Source organism: Cydia splendana, chromosome 6 (assembly GCF_910591565.1).
Source record: "Cydia splendana chromosome 6, ilCydSple1.2, whole genome shotgun sequence".
Taxonomy (NCBI): Eukaryota; Metazoa; Arthropoda; class Insecta; order Lepidoptera; family Tortricidae; genus Cydia; species Cydia splendana.
This window is the reverse complement of record NC_085965.1, coordinates 12478210-12492941: the sequence shown is the minus strand read 5'-3', so window position 1 is coordinate 12492941 and position 14732 is coordinate 12478210. Positions and strand designations below refer to the sequence as shown.

General features: G+C 39.4%; 2 long non-coding RNA genes across 2 annotated transcripts in view; one reads left to right on the top strand and one right to left on the bottom strand.

Moving 5' to 3' along the window:
• The window catches only part of LOC134791803 (uncharacterized), a 96277-nt gene that overhangs the window by 6425 nt on the left and 75120 nt on the right, over positions 1–14732 (top strand). The window lies entirely within an intron of this gene.
• LOC134791861 (uncharacterized) lies at positions 4472–8995 on the bottom strand. The gene is made up of 4 exons (XR_010144351.1): positions 8735–8995; positions 5952–6029; positions 5068–5182; positions 4472–4718 (listed from the first exon to the last, which is right to left on the bottom strand). It is a non-coding gene; the product is annotated as an uncharacterized LOC134791861 (long non-coding RNA).

Genomic DNA, 14732 nt, shown 5'->3' with positions numbered 1-14732 from the left:
ACGTCAGCCGCCGCCCCGGCCTGTTTGCTGGTGGCTAAAATGTAGGACACCGCCAGCGTATCTGCGCAGGTGGCGTCCTACACCAGCGCCCGGCCCATCCGCCAGGGGATCAACGACATCCCGTCGGGGCGTTTGCCGTCATCCCTTGCGATCTGGGGCTCCAGAGCCGCAGGGACGTCGGCGCTGACGAGCGCTCTCCTCAGGATGTCGTTGAGCGCGGCGTGACGGGATAGGCGGCCGGCGCCCGAGGAGCAGGCGAGTCCGTGGTGGCCAAGGCGATCAACAGGGGCCCCACTAGAGGCACAGCTGTGGTCCACGCATACATAGGCCCCGACCCGGAGTCCGATAGCAATTCTGAGTGTTTGGCTCGATGAAAGTGCCGTTGTTGGGTGATGGATAGGCGTGCAGCCATAAAATTAGTAAAATAAAATGATTTATTTACCAATAAACTATGGTTTACATATTTACCAGGGGCCCCCGCACTAGGTGAGACCTGGGCTACATATAACCGCGAAAATCGAAGTTCGCAAATTGCGGGCATTTTTCTCTGTCACTCTAATTACACCTTCATTGGAGTAAAAGAGAAAAATCCCCGCAATTTGCGAATTACGGTTTTCGCGGTAGCCCCTCTGTATCGTAGCCTATCTTATTCTACCGCATGGCTGCGTCCCTTGGACTGGCCGGCGCTGGCCCATTGTGTACAGGGGCCTTTAGATTTGTACAGTATCTGGATTTAGTTACTTAATAGGTATAGCATGCAAGTTACAAAATTACTAAAAATTACACTTAAATATTTGCGTACATTATAAAATATTACTTAGTATAGCTTCTAGCGGTTTCCACGTAGTTAAGTGATTGAAGAAGAGTGTAGGTAAGCTTTTTGGCCTCAATAACTGATCTGTCTTCGATTTGAGATAACAATGCTTTAGCATGACACTGTAGGTTGAAGCCTTAAGGTGGTCCTCAAATCGTTTACCGAAGGCGGAGAAGACTTTTGGAACAGGCAGGTTAAAGATTCGGTTTTTGAGAATAGAAGCGAGACGTAACAAGTCATGAGTGTAGACGATTTGTGTGTAAGCAAAACGATACTGTGCAAAAATAACTGCCGAACAGTCAGGCCATAGCTTCAGCGTAGAGTTCAAAAGTTGGAAATCGAAAGGGTCATTGTCCAGACTCTGGAATGGACACAGCTAGGAGCCTTGCGTGGTCCCTTCCCGACGAAGTGTCAATTGGGGATTTTAGAACGGCAGTGGGGGCTAAGTTGTCCCAGGCCCTTTGCCTCTCGGGTCTAGGTGGAACATCTGGCAGTTTAGCTAGCCAGGCTTTCTTGGCCTCATCCAAGCACGCGATCTCGCAGTTTGTTATTTTAAGGATTTTACCTGCGAGATCAGACGTGCTATGGATTGAGGACAAGAATGCCGGCAGAGCAATACTCGATATTTTGCGTGTTCCTAAACCGCCAAACCTAATGGGCAAAGAATCTTGGGTCCAAGCCGGTTCATTAAAACGGACATTCAAAATCGATTCCAGTTGTGACTTAAGGAGACTATCGATAGGTTGGACTAAACTAGCGACTTTCCAGATAGGGCAGCAATGGAGCAAGTACGTAAATTTGGGAACCAACAAACAACATTTTAAAATAAATAAGGCCGAATGGCTACTAATTTTGACTAAACGATCTGAAATAACATAAAATTTAGAAATCGATTTGGCCCTACTAGATTGGTGTGCTCAAATTACGGCACCTATGCTATTAAAACTGCACGAGACCATGCGCTTGGCGGGGAACAGAACCCTATGGAGGAACCTTGTCTTCAACAGAAGGATATGATGTCACGATCCTCAGTATTGAGGGACCGACTGAAGAGGAGGGATAAGTCTGCCAGGACCGTTTTTGAGTCTCCGCTGATGGTGCCGTCGTCCAGGTACCAAACATGCAGTATCAACGTGAGACTATGAATAGCTGAATTAATGGCCAGACTGAATATATGGTATATATATATATATATATATATATATATATATATATATATATATATATATATGTGTGTATATATATATACATATTTGTTCTTATTGCACAATTTGAATACTGAATGTACAAATATGCTGTACCTATGTTTTTAAACACTGAACTGTACAATAGTAGATTGTTAACCAAGGGTTGAAAGGCACCCATTTCTGTCGAGGTAGTTTGGCGCTCGAACGCAGTGAGAGCGCCAATAGTCCGAGACGGAGATGGTGCCTTTCACCCGAGTTAAACACTCTACTTTTCATATCGAATGCGAGGAAACCAAACAAGACAAGGCAATTTCGCAAAATCAGTAATTGAAGTACCTAATAGACCTACGGCCATGATTTTTTCCTTAGGACTTACTTGCAATCGGAGACTTTACATGTGTGAAGATTAATAACCCCTAGCGAAAATCATTTAGATTGCAATATTTACGAAAACACATTTTTTAACAAACTGCAGTAATTTTAAAATTATTTGTTCATTATAGTATGAAAATCAGCGGGATTGCCTCTTACTTTTTAATTTTATACTTTTTCGTTCTAAAAGCCGCAACAGACTACCAGAGCGCACCGCGACCTTGGTGCGCCGCACCACGTAATAACATAATAAAAGTATTTTAAATAATAAATAATAATATAAGACATTTTTATCTTGTACTTTATTTTATTTTCATGAATATAGTGGTAAATAACTTTTAAAAACCCATTTAATAACGTACAAACGTTTAACTGTGGCTGTATACGATTCTGCCTTTGCTCATTTACGCAAGGGTAAGGTTTAAAAAAATATTTTTGGTGTATTCCTTTTGGTTCCCGCCTTATGAAATCGAGTAAATAGAATTCAACGAAAGAAATCAAGAATAATTTGTTTTTAACAATTTACTTACATCATTTTTTATAAAAAAAAGGATCAACGTGGGATTAGTAAAATTAAACAATTACCAATTGTTCCAGGCGAGGAAATAAAGACACTATTTTTCCATTTTGTTTCCACCCAGTTGTTCGTGAGACGGGGACGCAGAGGAGCACACCACTTTTCTGCGCTAGAGCATAAACGTATCACTTTCTGCGCACCTTTTAGAACAACAACGACCCACTTTCAGAGCGTGAGATATGAAAAATATATTCTGGTAGAATTTACAAACGGATACACTGTACTCGTTACAAAATCTAAAGCCCCCTCCTCACTCGTGCGCGAATCGCGGCGCGAAGCCGCGAACGCGAGTGAGGCGTCGATTTTCGCAGACAGCGAAATCGACTCCACACTCGCGTTCGCGGCTACGCCCGCGATTCACGCGCATAGTCTGGAGGGGGCTTAACATGTTTGTCTAAAGATTTTTCAAAAACTAATCTTAGAATTAATATATTTAAATAGGATAAGGTAAACACAAATATATCTGTAAAAAGGAAGTAGGAACTAACTGAATTACCGTCACACACTCAACTCAACAGTCGAAATTATATATACCTAGCTATAACTTTAAGCCTCAGCTGTGGGCTGTGTGTGATAGTGTGTGTGTTAATTATTACGCTATGAGCTGATCCTCATTAACCCCTGACGCAGAATGGCTACAGAATCACAATCTCCAAGTTAATACGCATAAAATAAAACTCATTCAGTTAAGACCCTACCAAAACGAACCCATAAATCTAACTTTAACCAAAATAATAAGTTTATGGCAAAAAAAACATTTTTAGTACAAGCTTTTATTGCTGACTGTACTTTTATTCCACGGGCAACTAATACTCATCGAGACAATTCTATAAACCCAAAACACAATTAGGTTTCGTTGTTTTATCACAGAGTTCCTATGGCCACCTCCTGTCTCGCCTTACTTATGTATACAAATTTCCAGCTTCATTGGAAGTCGGGAAGTGGGTCAAATTTAACTTGCAAGATTTGACCCGTACAAACATAGTTACATAGTCTGTACTAAATATAGTGTGCATTGATACCATCAATGAAAATAGAGTGTATAGAGGCGGATTGTCAAAGTAAATTATGTAGCCACTGTAAATTTACTGCCAATATCTTTCAACAGAAAATTAAAACTGTTAGAACGCCATTTGACTTTGATCCATAAGGCTGATTAAGACCGCGCGCGAAGCGTATGCGATTTTAGCTACATTGCGGACTGTTGGTTAAGTCCAATTCAACCGACCGATCGAAAACCGCAATGTAATGAAACTCGCATGCGAGTTCTCGCATTGACTAAATGAGCCCTTTTATTCTTTCACTGATATGTGTAAATTTGTTACATATTGAAATTAACGCCATCTACTCGACTGTAGGCCAAAGGTTATGGCGCCATCGCTAGAAAAGATTGCACCATCTCTTTGGCCTACTCTCGAGTAGATGGTGTTAATATTAATATTTAACAAGTTTACACATATCAAATACTATTACTTATTCTGTGATATCAGTGAAAGAATAATGATCAAAGTCAAATGGCGTTCTAACAGGTTTAATCTTCTGTCGAAAGATGGCAGTAAATGTAGAGTACTGTAGCTACTTACATAATTTACCATGACAGTAACTCTCTATTTAAAATTCTCTTAGATACCATGTTTTAAAGATGGATTTAAAAAACAATTTATCTGGTTAAAGTCCTAAGCTACCTATTAGGCAGACTCTTAATAAAGTAAACTCGATTTCACTTTCATGAGCTTCTTCAGCAATTCTTTCTTCGTTGTATTGTAATCTGTAACAAGTAAAATTAATTTAAATGTAACTCCGTAGAAATCTTTGGTCTCTTAAATGCATTCGTACAATGCAAACATAAGTACATCCGCGCAAAAATTAAAACATGTATGAGAACATTTTACCAAGTGGATGAAATTAGGCTTGTTTTAAGCAATGGTATGTATGCAGGCAGAGATTAAAAAGTATTATTTGGTACTATTCCGCCGTATACCTACATCCTTTAAAACGAAGATGAGATAATAATATGCTGTGCGTAAATATTAACCAATAACTTTGGAATTAATTTTCAAACTGCTGAGAGATAAACATATTTTTTTAATACGAGTAACAATACCATATTCACTTACCTAGTCTTTTGATTTGCTCGCTGCGTTTTTCGATTATCAGAAGCAAGAACTAGAGTATCCCTAGACCCGCCAGGTTGTTTGTCAGCAAAGCGGGGGCGTTTCGCTGGTATTGACGCTGAAATCAAATAATCCGCATAATTATAGAGGTACTAGCTGCTCGCCTCTTTATTAGTAGTATTAGTACCTACCTACTTAAAAATGGAGACCTATAAGCTCTAGAAACCACGGACCGGAAGACGCAGTGTGGGAAGGCCCTCTACAAGATGGAGTTGTATGGGGTCGGCGCGTGACCGGCCGCTGTGGAGATCGTTGAGGGAGTTCTTTGGCCATCAGTGGACGTCTTTCGGCTGATATGATGGTTATGATGATGATGAAGCTTTCGGAAACCCGTCGCGCGAGTGACTAAAAATACGTAAATGCTCTACCCATCCATGCAGTATCATACCATGACCGTGCTGTCGTGAACGTATCAAGCATGGAATGTAAGTTAGTGATAAATAAGAGCTCGTCAACATAGGTAGAGTTTTTTTGATACTCCCACGTCAGCAGCGGATGTTGCTAAGCGGACGAGGTGTTCAAAATTACCTTGATACCATCTTGATACGTACTTATTCTCTTAACAATACAAGTCGCGTTAAGATCATTTTGAACACCTGGCCCTTATAGTAAATAACCTTATAATCGGTCAAGTCCTATAAATTAAATACCTTTGTACTTAAATTACATACTTCACTGCAGGCTTCAGTTATACGGACTCTACTTGTCTGGTCTAATGTATGGTTTTGAACCATAACCATTTCTTGTTCGGTGGACAAGTCGCATGCGCAATAGGCAATAGCATTAATTGAGCCAATAACATTTTTTTTTCTCAATTCTACGCTTACCTTTATCCGGTCGAATGCTTATTCCAGATTTCAGACAAGCTTGGCCTGTACTCGTAGATGCAGTAGCTGAAGTTTGTGCTGGAACATTTCACACGTTAAAATAAGTTTTAAAAATAAATTGCAAACATAGGTACCAACATAAAACATTAATAGTTAGTACCTTCACTTATTTTTATTTGTCAGTCGTAGTTAGCTGTTAACCAAGCAGGTAAGACTTAGACCGTTTAAATACCTTACTTTGAACTTCTTATCTGTTTTATACCGATCTATGTTTTATAGTTGAATTATCGAGAAGATGGAATTGCATTTGTAGTGGTTGTATGCTGATAGTACAAGAAAATAGAAAATTCAAATATAGAATGCCTGTAAACAAACAATACTACTACATATGCAATTCCACGCTCTCGATGATTCAACTATACCTAGTAATAGCTGATACTAATGACCTACTTGAAGACATGCATATCGGCGTCCGCGTGAGAGCAAATCTCGCATACTACCGAATACCTAGTAGGTAAAGAATCCTCAAGTAAACTATTAAAAAAGAGCATGCGAAGACCATCTCCGTATAAATCCTTAAGCGGACGCACACATTTAACTGGTTTCGATGAAACTTGCATGGGGTATGAACTTTAAGATGTTTTGCCCCGTTTCTTAATTCCCAATGATACCACACTCGTAGTTCGTACCTATCAATAAGCGAGATTATCATACTAATACGTACACGTAGATTAGAACGTTATTGATAAACCGGTGTTGATAAAACTTCCACTGAATAACCTACTAAGTTGAGATAAATGTACCTATGCCAAATATAATATTTAATAGAAAAAAAAAACGACTTCTCAAAACAGTCTGAAATGCCATATATGTAAATTATTGGCTGACATTTAACTGATCACCATATATAGTAATCCACTTCGTCACCTTTTTCTAGTAGCATTTCGTTTCTGTAAGGGTCGCAGTTCTTACCTAACCTAATAATATTAACCTTACCCACTTTTATAGTAGCATTTCGTTTCTGTAAGAAGCGCTAGTGGCCTAGCGGTAAGAGCGTGCGACTTGCAATCCGGAGGTTCGCGGGTTCAAACTCGGCTCGTACCAATGAGTTTTTCGGAACTTATGTACGAAATATCATTTGATATTTACCAGTCGCTTTTAGGTGAAGGAAAAAATCGTGAGGAATCCGAACTAATCCCAATAAGGCCTCGTTTACCCTCTGAGTAGGAAGATCAAATGGCAGTCGCTTTCGTAAAAACTAGTGCCTACGCCAATTCTTGGGATTAGTTGCCAAGCGGACCCCAGGCTCCCATGAGCCGTGGCAAAATTCCGGGACAACGCGAGGAAGATGATGATGATGATAATGATGATTTCGTTTCTCTAAGGGTCACAGTTTTATCCTACCTAACCTAACCCACAAAATCGAAATCGCCAAATGTGTACTATGCGTCGTTCAAGAGTTCTGTTCTGATAATCATCAGCAGTTCCACTTCATCAAATGTGACAGTTTTTAATGTAAATGCTTGATTTTCTGATTAAAATACATAAATCTCTGTATGTATGCCTTTAAAATTTGAGGAGTTCTCTCGATTCCTCATGGATCCCATGTTCAGAACTCGAGCTTGACATAAATGTGGCTTAAAAACGTGAGCTATGCGTCGTTGAAGAGTTCCGTTCTTGACCATCATCAGCAGTTCTACTTCATCAATTGTCACTTTTTTCAATGTAAATGCTTGATTTGTTGATAAAAACACAAAAATCACTATATGTTATGCCTTTAATTAAAGATTTGAGGAGTTCCCTCGATTCCTCATGGATCCCATCATCAGTAGGTACTCGAGCTTAACAGAAATGTGGCTTAAAACCTTAACTTGCTTAATAGTAATTTTGAAGACCTATCGAATGATGTGCTTATGTTGATATTTCTCAAGAAAAAAACAATTTTAGTTTCATACGACGACGACCGGTCTGGCCTAGTAAGTAGTGACCCTGCCTGTGAAACCGATCGGATCCCGGTAAGGGCATTGTATGATGAACACAAATATTTGTTCCTGAGTCATGGGTGTTTTCTATGTATATAAGGATGTATTATCAGTATAAGTATGTAATGTATATCGTCGCCTAGCACCCATAGTACAAGCTTTGCTTAGTTTTGGGCTAGGTTGATCTGTGTAAGATGTCCCCTAATATTTATTATTTATTTATTTACCTACCCATGGAGTGTATTTGAAACTACGTACCGAAGCGTAAAGTACATCAACACCACTTAACTAACGTCCATTAATGGACGGCTGGCAGTCCTCAAGTATGAGTTTCTCCAGAAACTTCCTACCTCGCACAGACAAACTGTCGAATGAACTGCCGCGTGCGGTATTTCCGGACCGTTTCGACCTTCAAACCTTCAAGAAAAGAGGCCAGCATCGAAATTAGGAAATTACAACCCCTACGGTGTTGCGACTGTAATGTTGCGGGTATCCATGGGCGACGGTAATCTTATCATCAGGTGAGTCGTGTGCTCGTTTGCCTCCTAAGTAGATAAGTAGGTACATATAAAAAACACACATGTTCCAAATTTTATTAAAATACCCTTATACTTATCTTATAGTTTTGGAGTAAAATTACTGTATATGTATAAGTGTTTCTTTTATTGCTATTTTGGCTACGGAACCCTAAAAACGTTCACAAATCGGACTATCGGTTTCGAAGAGAAACGTGGATAAACTACTTGAGATCTGTGTGAAAACTAAAATACTTTTACCTAAAAGCAAAACTAGCATAATTACCATTTTCACTGTTTGATGTTGACAGAGGTACTCTGGCATGTGTAGATCTGACCTGAATCTGGTTTGCAGCTGAAATTTAAATTATTGTAACAGAAATAAGGTAGAAGTACTAGTGCTTGACGCTGCACTAGTATTCGACATGGGCACTTTATGTCAAAGTAATATAGGTTAAATTTGAACGGCGAAGATTTTTCTGTATTCAAATTTAATCCTTGTCACTTTGACATAAAGTGCCCATGTCGAATACTAGTGCAGCGTCGAGCACTAGTACTTCTACCATAAGTTAACATTTTTAGATTAAGTACTATTACGTTATTGCGGTGCACGGCGTATGGAGTTATCCATACGCCGTGCAGCGCAATAACGCGGTTGGGAGCGGCAATTTATCTAGAAAAAAAAGATCTTCATGGACTTTCCATGTGCGACGGTAATCGCTTATTTACCATCAGGTGATTCGTGTCCTCGTTTGCCTCCTATATAACTTATATAGAAAAGCCTATGTTTATTTTAATATCCTTATATCTTATAGTTCTTGAGTAAAATGGCTGTGATCTACGGACGGACGGACGGGCGGACTGACCGACGGACATGAGGAAAGTATAACGGTTTCATTTTTGCCATTTTGGCTACGGACGGAACCCTGAAAACGATCACAATTCGGACTAACCAATTCGAAGAGAAACGTGGGTAAACTGAGGGCCTATCGCGAAACACGTTCGCCGTGTTACTTCTCTGTCGCACATACGTAACGCAACACGTCGAACGTGGTTCGCGGTAGGCCCTCTGAAGTCTGTGTGATTTGAAAATACTTTTAAAGATAACTAGCATAATTACCATTTACCTACTCTGTTCGATGTCGATGGTCTGGCATGTAAAGGTTTGCAGCTGAAATTTAAAATTCTGGTGAAAAATTATTTTAATATTTTTAACATTAGGACATGATGTCACGATCCTCAGCATTGAGGGAACGACTGATGATGATGATGATGATGAGATGATCTATTTTTTATGGGTAATCAAATATACCTACTGTTACTGTCTGTCTTTCGGGGCTCCCTGAGGATGGGGGCCCTGGGCACGAGCCCCGTGTGCCCTTATGGGAAAGACGTACTGACTTATATAGTAAACCACTTATTCATAAAACTTAGCATCTACCTATGTTAAATTTGTCCCTTTCTAACAAACACAAATGACAAAATGACGGATAAATATAATCGATTATCAAGGGCTTAAAAGCGTTTATGAATAGAATAATGTCATAAGAATACTGTTGTTGAAATTGAAATAAGTACCTTCAATTCAATCTCTCATAGCATAGCATACTTAGTACCTATTGATTGAAGTTTCTTGTTAGATGGACATTGTTTCCATCAAAAAATAGGTAGGTATATAATACTAATAAGTAATTAAAAATAATGAAATAGCTGTAAGTACTACCTACTCTGGACTGGAATAACCGTGATGTGCACAAAAACAGGCCAATTCGAACATACACTGAAATCAGAATAATAATTTATTTTAATCATCATCATGCATTCATTGTTAAATTTAGTCATCGTGCGTCTTGCCCGCACCAATACATGTACGGAAAAGTACGATATTTGAAAGACATTAGTTAGATGTCATTATGATCCAACCTCACAAACACCCAATTATATGACAAATTGTTTACAGTACCTATTACCTATATTAGGTACTCAGTAAAATTCCTCCTCCTTAGAAGGTATCATGAACCGTGATAGCTAGACAGTTGAAATTTTCAAAGATGATGTATTTCTGTTGCCGCTATAACAAGGAATACTAAAAACAATATAAAATAAATATTTAGTGGGGCTCCCATATAACAAACGTGATTTTTTTGCCGTTTTTTGCATATGGGCACGGAACCCTTCGTGCGCGAGTCCGACTTGCACTTGGCCGGTTTTTTAAATTATAATATTTATAATATTAGGTCTTGGTTCAAAGTTTGTTTGGGGTTAGCTGGATGAAGGGATAACTTCATCTTTATAATTTAAAATGTATCTGTTGCTGTGCTGGACTGTTTTAAACTTACCTACGATAAAATGTTTATTACTTACCTAATCACTTAGTGCCACTTGCACCATACCACTAACCCGGGGTTAACCGGTTAAACCATTAACCTAGTGTCAAATTGTACTGGTAACCATGGTTACTCTAGGTTGAATCAGTTAACCCCGGGTTAGTGAATGGTGCAAGTGGCCCTTAGTGGGCTACAACTAAGGCTAATTACTAATTATGGCTAATAGAAAGTTACCTTGTCTACTTGCAGCATGTTGAGGAAATTCTCATAATAATTGGTATTCCGACAGTGGAGGTGCGGAAAGATTTAACTTTGGATAGGCTTTTTAGGGTTTTGTAGTCACCTAGAAACCCTTATAGTTTCGCCATGTCTGTCTGTCCGAGGCTTTGCTCCGTGATCGTTAGTGTTAGAAAGCTGCAATTTGGCATGGGTACATATATCATGCATTGCGGCAGCGATAATATAAAAACTATAAAAAAAATTTTTTGTTCCAATAGCGTGGGGTACCGTTGGATAGGTCTTTCAAAACGAATAAGGAGACCCTTTTTTGATATAGATAATTTTTCGGAAATAATCGCTCCAAAAGAAAAAAAATATGTGCCCACCCCTCTAACTTTTGAACCATGGGTCCAAAAAGTATGACAAAAATCGTGAAACAAAAGCTTAATAAATAATTTCAATGAAAACTATAGCAAACATGATCGGTCCAGTCGTTTTTGAGTTGTTGCTAAAAATCTCCTTTTTCTTAGTAAAAAGACGTACAAAGCGCTGCAAATAGGTACTCCCTGTAATTTATAATGTACCTACATGATACTTACGAATATCCCCCGTTTGGCCTATTTTGACAGAATCGTAACTACGAAACTCTACACTGAGCAATTGAGCATGCCTCGACATGTAAGTAGCTTATTGTCTTGCCAAAGTCTCTCCGTTCAAAATGATCGCCACAAACGTGACGAATCTTCTGCAACTTTTCTATGGGTAAATGAACGAGATCTTCTTTTCCAGTCTAGCTTGTCTAACCCAAGTTATACACCTGTAAGCAAAGTGGTTTTGGCTTCCTTTTCATTGTGTACTGTAAACATAATATTGAGGGACACAAATGATGCAAATTAAAATAAGTATTGCAAACATAAGAGGAAGATAGTAGTAGTAATTAAGTATGTGCTTTAAAGTGATTGCGACATTTGGGTTCATGCAGGACTACTTTCAGATAACTAAAATATGAAATTGAATAACACGTAAGCTTTTATAGTAATAAAAGGTCATATTTGAAAAAGAAATGGAGATTATAGAGATTCGATGATGATAAATAACGTGGGTTGTGTCGGTCTAATAAGTACCCTGTGCCCTAACTATTAGAAGAGACTTACAGGTAGCAAACATAGCAAATTCAAATAATACACCGCATAAGTAGCAAATAACATTTTTAGGAATTTATTAATTGAAATAGACGTCATCTTTGAATGCCTGGGAAGTATTTGACCAACAACTTTGATAACTAGAGACTGATGACCCCACAGTCAAACTCATTGTTGAGTTTTGCTGGGCTATGACTATTTTTAAGAATACCTCTGTATTTTATTAAATAAATACATAAATAACATTTAGGGCGAGCAATACGTGCTTGTTCCTCCTATTACGGAGTGGCGGAGACCGGATTCGAACCGGCGTCTCGGTCGGTCTTTAGCTTGTTACGCGGCTGATAAATCAAAATGTTTAATAAAATAATTTGATTTGTTCCCTGGTAGTTAGTTGTATTTCGGGACTTGTAGACTTACCGCTGTTCATCCTTGAGAAATCTGGCAAAGAATCCTCCTCGAGTGATTTCTCAGACACCGCATATTTCACAATATCGGTTTTTGCCGGCCATTGTACTATTTTACAACAGTACGGGTTTCTGTTTCAAATCACCACAAAACCCAGGAGAAGCAAACTCAACTTTAGAAAACTGTTATTGTTTTGCAAAATTTGCACACGAATTGTCAATTTTGTATTTCAAAATGGTTGCCGCTCGTATACGCATAATGTCAAGTTGGCATTTCAACAGTGCTGCCGCCAATGCCACGCCGCTGAACTAATTATGACAAATATCTTTGCTATACGTTTGTTCGTAGTAAGAGAGTTTCTCGCCACTGAACGGGATGAGATAAGAAATGTCAATGTCACTTGAATTGAATATTGGCAAGTGTGTTCCACTCTCACATAAAAATATCAAGTTGAGTTTCTGTCTGTGCCATGAATCTAGTATAGTATTAAAACTGGATCTGGCATGAGGGTGGGGAGAAGTGACAGAACAGGATAGTCTTATGTATCTTTCAGTAGGAGTAGCAGCGAAAGAGCTATTATTGTTTGTCCTTGTCACAGTCTCACATTTTATTTGTTCACCACCGTAAATTTAGTATGTATTATGGTGGGCAACAAATGATTTCGACCAATCACAGTGTCGCATTTGCGTATATTTGTCCCTCACGGAGAGTCTGTGCGGAAAGAGAAGAGTCGTGGAATGTATGGGGCCCTTAGAGCATTTAGTAACTGGAGACGCCTTGGCCGTCGTTTTCTGTACAAAATAGTCTACCGATGTTTGCGGGGGAGGAGCACGTCAAATAGCCATGTCAGATAAACGTCAGTCCATACAAAAGTTTGCACAATAATAATTGTGCAAGGTTTTCGGCAGAGGACTCTTAAAGGCGAATCCAGTTGTTAAATGCTCTAATGGCTCCTCTACACGATGGTCGACGTTGACCAATCCAAGGGACGCATTTATGCGTTAGAGGGAGCAAGTGATATTGCTATCTCATTCTACCGCATAGCTGCGTCCCTTGGATTGGCCGACGTTGGCGCATCGTGTAGAGGAGCCATAAGATGGGGCCATTTGCTGCGTCCTGCAACACCGTCGACGCTGCTGTATGTGTCCCGTCTACATTACCTTACGAAGGTCGATGACATCGTAAAGTATGTGAAAACGAAGACCGGATTCATCCTGAGGGTCGCGAAGTTGGAATCTCGACACAATGCGGATTTTAATTCGTTTGTGGTGAGCGTTCCGACTGACCATCTATACTTGGTCAAGCAGATCTTGTCAGTAGAAAAAGGCGGCAAATTTGAAAAATGTAGGCGCGTAGGGATATCGTCTCATAGAAAATTTGAATTTCGCGCATTTTTCTACTGACAAGATTTGCTTGACCGTCTATAGCAACCTTCACCAAGGAGGAGTTTTGGCCGAAGGGTGTCAAGTTTCGGCGGTTCCGCGGCCGGCTCCCTGACACTGCGGGGTTGCGTAATGCATCGCAGCCATAATGTGATATGTAGTGTTTAGTTTTTTAAAGTTTAGTTATAAAATATATTTTTATATATACTTGGTCAAGCAGATCTTGTCAGTAGAAAAAGGCGGCAAATTTGAAAAATGTAGGCGCGAAGGGTAATCGTCCCATAGAAAATTTGAATTTCGCGCCTTTTTTTACTGACAAGATTTGCTTGACCGTCTATAATATGTATGCTAGTTTTTAGGTATTTATGAATGGGCCATTAGTTGCCTGAAATAAAGATTTTCATTCATTCATTCATAAAGTGATATCCAGACGGGACTTTCTTTTCTGATCAAATCGTTCGATTTGATCATCCCGTCTGGATACCGCTTCATGATAATTTCTAATGACAAAGTGGGTTTGCCAGAGTATAGTTTTGTCTAGTCAGAGGGCCTATCACGAATCACGTTCGACGTGTTGCCTCCCTGTCACACTCCCTGTTACGTACGAATTTACAAGTGCGACAGAGGTCTCAGGGCTATAACCGCGAAAATCGAAGTTCGCAAATTGCGGGCATTTTTCTCTGTCACTCTAATTACGCCTTCATTGGAGTAAAAGAGAAAGATCCCCTCAATTTGCGAATAAAGTTTTCGCGGTAGCCCCTCAGTTTTGCAGTTTTTGGCAAGTGGAATGCTCCCAAAGCTGTTTA